Source organism: Procambarus clarkii, unplaced genomic scaffold (genome assembly GCF_040958095.1).
Source record: "Procambarus clarkii isolate CNS0578487 unplaced genomic scaffold, FALCON_Pclarkii_2.0 HiC_scaffold_1257, whole genome shotgun sequence".
NCBI classification, from domain to species: Eukaryota; Metazoa; Arthropoda; class Malacostraca; order Decapoda; family Cambaridae; genus Procambarus; species Procambarus clarkii.
Window position 1 is genome coordinate 6,116 of NW_027190286.1, and position 9,438 is coordinate 15,553.

The 9,438-nt window shown below is 44.7% G+C and overlaps 1 non-coding gene across 1 annotated transcript; it reads right to left on the reverse strand.

Annotated features, from left to right (window-relative positions):
- Nucleotides 1-9,111: 9,111 nt before the first annotated feature.
- LOC138362123 (5S ribosomal RNA) lies at nucleotides 9,112-9,230 on the reverse strand. Its single transcript, XR_011227424.1, has one exon. It is a non-coding gene; the product is annotated as a 5S ribosomal RNA (ribosomal RNA).
- Nucleotides 9,231-9,438: the final 208 nt, after the last annotated feature.

Below are 9,438 nucleotides of genomic sequence, written 5' to 3' on the forward strand. Positions count from 1 at the left end.
ATGAGACTGCCTACACATTGTGGCTAATAACCAACTCTTTTAAGTCATCGCGGCAGGATACGGACCTGCTTGTGGTGTCTTAATGGTAATTGTATCCTAACATATTTTTGTCTCCTTGGCATGGATATTTAACATCGTTTATTCAGTCTTGGGTTTATGTTCTTTCGCCATTTACAGACATTTTACATCTACCTACTTCCTCAGCCTGCCCTGCCAATTTCTAATGAATTTGTGGATTTTCTTTTGTAATACAAACATGTGTGTGCTCATCTGCTCTTCAGTTTTTATGATATTTGTCTCATCTGTCCTGCTTTATGATACTTTTACAAAGAACATGAACAAATGCTTCTATTTTAGAGAAGATATGGGATCCAGGTTTCGGAGCCGTAAAACCAACCGTCGTGATTGGTGGACGAGTTGCCAGGTTGCAGCTTCTGTACCGTGCCGGCACATAAATAGGTTCGGCTCAAGCGGCGGCAGCATCATTCCCCCGTGACTGTCTGAGCGTCTCTCATCACCTTGGTTGGTTCATCATCATCATGGTAGAAGCAAAGCCTACCAAGAAGGCTGCGGCTGCTGCTGCTGTGGTGGCCACCACCAGGAAACCTCGCGTCCAGGTTGCTCACCCGAAAACTAGTCAAATGGTTCTAGCCGCGGTCGCAGCACTCAAAGACCGTAAGGGCTCGTCTCTACAAGCAATCAAGAAGTACGTTGTTGCCAACAACAAAGTCGAGGCTGCCAAGATCGCCATTTACATCCGAAGATTTCTCAAGAAAGCAGTGGCTGACGGCATTCTTGTTCAGACGAAGGGAAGTGGAGCTAGTGGATCATTCAAGCTGGCCGTAGCAGAGAAGAGGGCCGTTCTAACTCCCAAGAAAGCCACCACAACCAAGAAACCATCTACAGCAGCAAAGAAGGCCGTGGTAACTCCCAAGAAAGCCGCCACAAGCAACAAACCACCTACAGCCTTGAAAAAGAAGCAGCAGCAGCAGCTTGTTGTTGGGAACAAAAAGCCCAAAATAAAGAGAGCTTCAAAATCTCCCAAACCACCCAAGGCAAAGAAAGCTGTCAAAAAAACAACAAAGGCAAAATAAACGACGACATGCAAGCAGCATGAATACACATGACAATAAACATCCAGGCCTCCCCCCTCAGTGGAGGGGCCTCATATGATTCCAAAAAAAGAGTTTAGTTTTGTAGACAAATAAATCATTACTTTTGGGGTAGATTTACTCTGTATATTATATATATATATATATATATATATATATATATATATATATATATATATATATATATATATATATATATATATATATATATATATATATATATACATACATGGGTGAGGTGATATGGTACCAAAGTTTTGGGTAAGGTGATTGACATTTACACAAGATAAAACACGAACCAATGGGAATAAAAACATAAGAATGGAAGTAACTGCAGAAGGCCTATTGGCCCATAACACAAGCACTTCCTCTTGATGCTTCTATATTGGTTCAGAGTCTTGAAGCTATAATAATATATATATATATATATATATATATATATATATATATATATATATATATATATATATATATATATATATATATATATATATATATATATATATATATATATATACACAAAACTAAATAGTCTTGTTAGACAAATTGCCCCTATTAGAGGCAAGTTGACTAACAAGCCGAATGACTGGCAATTGTTTTGAATTTGAGTTAAATCTAACATAGAAATGTAATCAAACCTAACCTAACCTATGCTAACCCAAGCTAAGCTAACCTAACCTAACCTAAGCTAACCCAAGCTAAGCTAAGCTAACCTAACCTAACCTAACCTAACCTAAGCTAAGCTAACCTAACCTAACCTAACCTAACCTAACCTAACCTAACCTAACCTAACCTAACCTAAGCTAACCTAACCTAACCCAGCAATTCATGATCTTAATATAATACTGTTAATTGGATAAACCAATTTGGAAAGAAATGTTCGAAAATAACAAAATTAACTGTGCTTGTTAGGAAAATTGGGCCTTGCATACTTGTCCCAATAGTGTGGTTCTCGCTTTTAGGTACGACATAAACGTATACCTAAGTTGAGAGAGAAAAAGATTCTCACTCAAACATGCATATCGATTGCCAGTCCTGAATTCTGGGTAGATATTCGTGTCCTCCCTTTTCATTTACCATCATTTGGATACTATCAAAACAGCTCTGAGAAGGATAAAATGAATAAAACGGGTAGCTCACTCATGTAAAAAGGAAGAGTTGGGAAAGATCTCTCTCTCTCTCTCTCCCCCTCACACCCCCCCACCAATGATCCTGCTCTGCTAGTATATAACGTAACAAACCTTCCCCCCCCCCCCCTCCCCAATCAGAGTCCCTTTAAGCATGCGAGGATAAAAAATAGATTTCATAAGACCCAATGTGCTAGCTGATATCAAAACAATTTATGTTATCGTCTATTAAGCCCTTCAGTAAAAAAGTATAGGGACCTAATTAGGTCCCGTTTTGAGGTGGTGGTGGGTGGAATCGATGGATTAGCCAAGCTCTTATCCGCCGAATCCGTAGAGGGTACGACCCTGGCGCTTCAGAGCGTACACCACGTCCATGGCAGTGACGGTCTTCCTCTTGGCGTGTTCCGTGTAGGTTACAGCATCACGGATGACGTTCTCGAGGAACACCTTCAGGACGCCACGGGTCTCTTCGTAGATGAGACCCGAAATACGCTTGACGCCGCCACGACGAGCTAAGCGACGAATAGCGGGCTTGGTGATGCCCTGGATGTTGTCACGTAGCACCTTACGATGACGCTTGGCGCCACCCTTTCCGAGTCCCTTGCCTCCCTTGCCGCGTCCAGTCATGGTGTTGTAGTTGTGTGAATCGAATTGACGAATGCATTCATTCATTCATTTAAATATAGGTCAAGATACCCTGATGGGTGAGCGTGGAAGTGGGGATAGGGGAAGAATTAGTGGGGGTGAGAGGAAGGGTTTTCAGTATGAGGTAAAGTGCCAGGGCTAGACCCAGCTGCATGGCATTGAAATCGTTATGACCAGACTAGGCAGTGAAGGCAAGGAATCGGATCTCTGTGACAACATTTCGTCTTTTCTGAGCACCCACGGAGACAGCAGCCCTCAGCTGGGTGTGCCCTGGGGGCTCACTCCAGATGTGGTCTTAGATCTGCTAATCAGCATCGCGCCCCACCCAAGGCACCAGAAAATGGGAGCTAGTTGGTCCCCCCCTAAAGAGGGGGGAGAAGAGTTAGGAGGCTATAGTTGGAAGTTTGGTTATTTGAGTAGTGATATTATAGGAGAGGGGTTATGTAAAGGACGGAGCAGGAGGTGGATCGTCGATCAGGTTAAAGAGGTTGTGCGTATGTCTGGGTCTGCTTAGGACGTTTCTGAGGAACGTGTCGTAGTTGTCATGATAGGTGAGAATTCTGTCAATCTGTTTCTTCCCCATAGTATCCCAGGTTATGTTCAGAGGTGGGATGTTCGCCCACTCATGCAGGGCCTCACTGGTGGTGAAGTCCTGCCAGTGGGTATTGAACACCCATCTCAGAGCCCTGTTCTGGGTACGCTGGAGTTTCTTCCTATTTGTTGGTGCTGCAAGTGTGAGTGGGATCGGTGCATATGTTAGGAGTGGGAGAATAAGTGTTTTGTATAAATAGAGCTTGGTGGCTTGGGAGGCATGTTTGAGTGGGTAGAGTTTTGATAGAGCGTTTGAGGCTATAGCTTTCTTGGGTGTTATGTGTGTGTGAAAGCGAAGGTTGAAGTCTGCCGCACGATTTCCCGACTATATCCCATCAAGCGGACGTACTAGTAGCATTGCAACTCCTGCCTGCCCTTACTTTACGCTTGTGGTCGAGTAGACACGGCTTTCTCACAACGCTTTCAAAACTGCAGTTGCCTACTCGTCTGTTTCACGTCCCTGTGAAATGACTTTTGCACAAATCCAAAAAATAGAGCAAAATCAGCGATAATAGTGATTGAGGTGAGCCGCCTGTTGGCTGCAGCCAGAGGAAGGAGGGGAGGGGCAACGGGGTGACGTAGGCGAGTCGAGCAGCCAATGGCGCTCGAGCAAGCGCCTCGAGACGGCGTATATAAGCAAAAATTTTTCGGCGCCGGCCATCACAAACCACAGTTGTTCACCATGGCTCGCACCAAGCAGACTGCTCGCAAGTCCACGGGAGGCAAGGCTCCTCGTAAGCAGCTGGCCACCAAGGCAGCACGCAAGTCTGCTCCTGCCACAGGGGGTGTGAAGAAGCCTCACCGTTACAGGCCCGGAACGGTCGCCCTGCGTGAGATCCGTCGTTACCAGAAGAGCACCGAGTTGCTCATCAGGAAACTTCCCTTCCAGCGTCTGGTGCGCGAGATTGCCCAGGACTTCAAGACAGATCTTCGCTTCCAGTCGTCTGCCGTCATGGCTTTACAGGAGGCATCCGAGGCTTACCTGGTCGGTCTCTTCGAGGACACTAACCTCTGTGCCATCCACGCCAAGCGTGTCACCATCATGCCAAAGGACATTCAGCTTGCTCGCCGTATCCGTGGAGAGCGTGCATAAGCTAAATCGACCACCCTAGTATACACCAAACTCGGCCCTTCTCAGGGCCAAAATATCCTTCTAAGGAGATTTCAGACATTCCTAGCATAATTTAGGTGTCATACATACATGTGATATCAATAAATCAAGTCATTTGTAGTACAACCTGTTCTCTTACAAACAAAACGCCGTCGCTTTTCACTCTTATGCACTGTCAAGGATCACCCCCCCCCCCCCAAAATAAAAATTGTCATACTGTACTAGAAATAAAAGCAGCTTGTATAAGTGACATATACTGTCCAGTCCTGTTTTATTCTGTTTTCGGTCCTCTGGCTTAATCTGTTAAGTTAGGAGATGACATTTTAAATTAACCGTTTTCTTGACATTTTCAAACCTAAGAGGGTGGCCTGCATAGTAATCCTAATGTGGAACATAACAATGAATCTCTAATCTCTAGAAAAAAGATACCGAGTGCTTATATGTGTTGAGAGAGAGAGAGAGAGAGAGAGAGAGAGAGAGAGAGAGAGAGAGAGAGAGAGAGAGAGAGAGAGAGAGAGAGAGAGAGAGAGAGAGAGAGAGAGAGAGAGAGACACACACAGACAGACAGACAAGACAGACAAGACAGACAAGACAGACAGACAGACAGACAGACAGACAGACAGACAGACAGACAGACAGACAGACAGACAGACAGACAGGCAGGCAGGCAGGCAGACAGACAGACAGACACTGAGAGAGAGAAACACACACAGACAGTTTCATAAATATTCTCATTTTATAGCTATTTGCTTTCAGTGACAGAGGTTTTTGTTATAATAGTATTGGTGTCTAACACTCACAATCTCTTTAGAAATTAAAGTGTGGCTCCAATGGAGCCGAGTTTGTTGGTTTGAGGCCAAGCCACCACCACAGGGCAGTAAGTAAGCCGTTTACTTGGAGGAGGTGTACTTGGTGACGGCCTTAGTGCCCTCAGAGACGGCGTGCTTGGCCAGTTCTCCGGGCAACAGGAGCCTTACAGCCGTCTGGATCTCCCGACTGGTAATGGTGGAACGCTTGTTGTAGTGGGCCAGGCGAGAAGCCTCGGCGGCGATGCGCTCGAAGATGTCGTTCACGAACGAGTTCATGATCGACATGGCTTTGGAAGAGATACCAGTGTCGGGGTGGACCTGCTTCAGCACTTTGTAGATGTAGATGCTGTAGCTCTCCTTCCTCCTGCGCTTCTTTTTCTTATCGCCCTTGGCAATGGCCTTCTGGGCCTTTCCGGCCTTCTTGGCAGCCTTTCCAGATGCCTTGGGTGGCATGATGATGCTCGTGCTGGCTGGCGTTGCGATACAATAATGAACTTTTGCGCGAGTCGAGCTTTCCTTTTATATCCCGCTCGCGACTCAGCTCAGAGCGGGTCGCGTGGCGGAGCGCGCTGATTGGTCAGTGGCGGGCTCCCTTGATCCTGAGCGGGGTATATAACACGAAGCTCGATCTGCGGGGCGGCATAAAACACCACAAACCCACAACAGCAGCAGCAATGTCAGGACGCGGCAAGGGAGGCAAAGTGAAGGGCAAGTCAAAGTCTCGCTCCAGCAGGGCCGGACTTCAGTTCCCCGTGGGCAGAATTCACCGTCTGCTGCGTAAGGGCAACTACGCCGAACGCGTCGGTGCTGGCGCTCCTGTCTACCTGGCAGCCGTCATGGAATACCTCGCTGCCGAAGTTCTGGAGCTCGCCGGTAACGCTGCACGTGACAACAAGAAGACCCGTATCATCCCACGTCACTTGCAGTTGGCCATCCGCAACGACGAAGAACTCAACAAACTTCTGTCTGGCGTAACCATTGCACAGGGAGGTGTTCTTCCAAACATTCAGGCAGTTCTTTTGCCAAAGAAGACAGAGAAGAAGTAAGCACTTCTGCCACCCACCACGACAAATACCATAACCAGGCTCCATCCGGAGCCACACACACTTTAATAGAGAGATTCAAGTAGACAATCAACTTTCAAACATTAATAATAACATTTATATTGATTTCATTTGGAATGTGTACATAACAAACAAACAAAACAAAATTATAGGGGATATTCAGCATCACTTGGAATATTAACCAATCATATAAATCCAATATATATTTTATATTTTACTTTAAGCGAGGAATTCATATTCTATCAATTTTTAATCATACAAATGAACAAAAGCAATTCTTCACTAGACGTAATGAATGAATAAATGATCAAGGTTTTAATGTGTTTCATGAATATATATATATATATATATATATATATATATATATATATATATATATATATATATATATATATATATAATATAATATAATATATTATAATACTTGTGAACCAGAATATGTTTGAGCAGCAGCGATCGTGCCTGCCATTGGCCGAAGTGCAACAATTCAAATAATTTAAAGGGCCTGCTCGGGTATATAAGAGAGGCTGGGAGACTGGGGCTGGTGGTGGGTGATGGGTGATGGGTGATGGTGTGGTGTGGTATGGTGTTGTTAAGAGTTGATTTACGGCCAGCCAGCCAGCTGCAGCCAAGGCAGGGCAGGGCAGGGCAGGGCAAGGCAAGGCAAGGCAAGGCAAGGCAAGGCAAGGCAAGGCAAGGCAAGGCAATAACAGGACAGGACAGGACAGGCAAGGCAAGGCAAGCGGGCGGGCGGGCGGGCGGGCGGGCGGGCGGGCGGGCAGGCGGTCGGGCGGGCAGGCGGGCAGGCAGGCAGGCAGGCAGGCAGGCAGGCAGGCAGGCAGGCAGGCAGCCAGGCAGCCAGGCAGCCAGGCAGCCAGGCAGCCAGCCAGCCAGCCAGCCAGCCAGCCAGCCAGCCAGCCAGCCAGCCAGCCAGGCAGGCAGGCAGGCAGGCAGGCAGCCAGCCAGCCAGCCAGCCAGCCAGGCAGGCAGGCAGGCAGCCAGCCAGCCAGCCAGCCAGCCAGCCAGCCAGCCAGCCAGCCAGCCACTCCCACTTTGTATTTATATGCATTCAATTTATATTCAAACATTATATATGTTAAGGGCCTAGTTTTAGTGTTTATTTTAAAAATGACAAACATCGAGTCGTTTTACCAGTCCTTTAGCGTTAACGGTGATGCATTTTAAAACTGAACAGAAATCACCTTTTCTGGATATATCAAATATCGAATCCGCTTAATGTGCCTACAATTCAATCATTCAAAAAATACATAATTTACATCATGCCTTTTCATAGAACAGACAATAAGATTTGAGACAATAAGAACTTTACTTTTATAACTAAAGTTGCACAATTATACCAACTCTATGGTGGCTGGGTGGTAAGGTGTGTGGCTGGTGTTTTGGAAGTCGCGAGTTCAAACGACCCAATGGGAGTACTTTTTTTTTTTTTGCCATACAATCTTCCTAATACTATTATGTAGGTGTGTGTGTGTGTGTGTGTTTTTATTCATTCTTTGGTTTTATAGATGACATACATATTGACTCCTTTTACCGGTCCTTAATTAGGCTCTGGGGAAGCAATGGTGGTGGTGCATTTAAAACTAAACCAAAAATCACCAGTTCTGGACGCGTCAAATATCATATCCGCTTAATGTGTCTACAACCTAATTACTTAAAACTACACTATTTAATTCATTCATATCATGTGCATATTGGTCATTATGCTCATACAACCGACATCAAAATTTATTTTCATTATTAGAATCATACATTTCATCAAGTAATACAGATACAAAGAGATTTTCTTTCTGAGAAGACCGTTAGTATTGGCTGGCTGGCTGGCAGGCAGGCAGGCATTTGAGGGTTATTATTTCGCCTGTTGATTGGGGGGAGGGTTGATGTGTTAGGGGGTTTTCGGTTAGGTGTGGTGGTGGTGATTGGTGGTGATTGGTGGTGATTGGTGGTGATTGGTGGTGGTGGTGATTGGTGGTGATTGGTGGTGAGTAGTGGTGGTGGTGGTGGTGGTAGTAGGTGGGAGGGGGGGGGGGGGGGGGGAAGGGGACTGATGGTCTGTGGATTCCTTCTCCGTACCCCTTACATATAAGCAAAAACATGCCTTCCTGTGGGTATAGAAACATTAACACAAATTATATCAGTAACTGATATTGTAGCCTTTTAAACAGAAAAGATTTGTACATACAAATACTTTTAAATTATCATTTATTTGTGGAAATGGCATTTACGTCATTAAATTGATACCTCAGCATCAAGTGTCCTGCAGCTGTGGTCCAGTGGTAAAGTGTATATAAGTGATGCGTATTCTTGGAGTTGCGAGTTCAAACCCGGATTAAGCTATATATATATATATATATATATATATATATATATATATATATATATATATATATATATATATATATATATATATATATATATATATATATATATATATATACACAACATGTTTTGTTTTGGTTGTTTGTTTTTGTATAAAGCCTCACACACTATATTAAGCGAGTTTGTTTTAAACATGACATACATATTAATTCATTTTACCAGGCCTTATTCCACACAACTCCGTGAATTTCCCGTGGAGCCAGCCATTCAAACAAAAACAAACGAAACAAAACAAAACAAAACAAAAAACATTATTGCCAACAGCATTTGGTGTTCCCAGGCGGTCACCCATCCAAGTACTAACCAAACCCAACGTTGCTTAACTTCGCTGATCGGACGAGAAGCGGTGTTCTCAACGTGGTATGGCCGTTGGCATGAGACTGCCTACACATTGTGGCTAATAACCAACTCTTTTTAGTCATCACGGCAGGATACGGACCTTCTTGTGGTGTCTTAATGGTAATTGTATCCTAACATATTTTTGTCTCCTTGGCATGGATATTTAACATCGTTTATTCAGTCTTGGGTTTATGTTCTTTCGCCATTTACAGACATTTTACATCTACCTACTTCCTCAGCCTG